The sequence below is a fragment of the Morone saxatilis genome, unplaced genomic scaffold (genome assembly GCF_004916995.1).
Source record: "Morone saxatilis isolate NCDOM2014 unplaced genomic scaffold, NCSU_SB_2.0 Contig17, whole genome shotgun sequence".
Lineage (NCBI taxonomy): Eukaryota > Metazoa > Chordata > Actinopteri > Moronidae > Morone > Morone saxatilis.
Genome location: NW_023339729.1, coordinates 27751188 through 27751760, shown reverse-complemented (window position 1 = coordinate 27751760; position 573 = coordinate 27751188). Strand labels below are relative to the sequence as shown.

General features: G+C 36.6%; 1 protein-coding gene across 1 annotated transcript in view; it reads left to right on the top strand.

Moving 5' to 3' along the window:
• LOC118326999 (kallikrein-8-like) overlaps window positions 1-573 on the top strand; it is a 9718-nt gene that overhangs the window by 4627 nt on the left and 4518 nt on the right. The window lies entirely within an intron of this gene.

Here is a 573-nt window from a genome sequence, read left to right as displayed (position 1 = left end):
CTAACAGTAAAATAAAATACAGTATACCAGGTTCAAGTAAAATTAAATGTACCTCAGTTTACCCCAGAGCTCTGTAAAATATCACAATTAAGAAATGAAAACAAAATGACTCAATTGGCCAATGTAAATTACTGTACCCGGGTACTTGGAATAAACAACTTAAACAAAACCACTGGAACCTTTATCACAAAAGATAATTACTTGTTCATTCAGTTCCAGTCATTTCAAGTTCAATTCAGTCCAGTCAAAAGTTTTAATGTCTCCTTTTCAGTTAGTTTAGTCTCAGTTCAGTTATGTAGGGGCCCTTTTTGTTTATTGTTTAGTCAGATCTTATCTGGAATCCAGTTACAGCTGTCCTGCTGCTCATCCCGACCGGACTGCCGCTCTCCCGCTGAAACCACCGCCAGTTGCTGTTGTCTCCTCTCAGAAGTCAACCATAAAAAAAAACAACCTGCATAGTGTACAGTTTAACCTTAGTTAAAGTCCATATTGATTCTTTAAACTATGCAGCATTAGTAGTTCTTAGCAGCTCGTTTTGATATCTTTCATCACAGTCATATCACAAATACACAT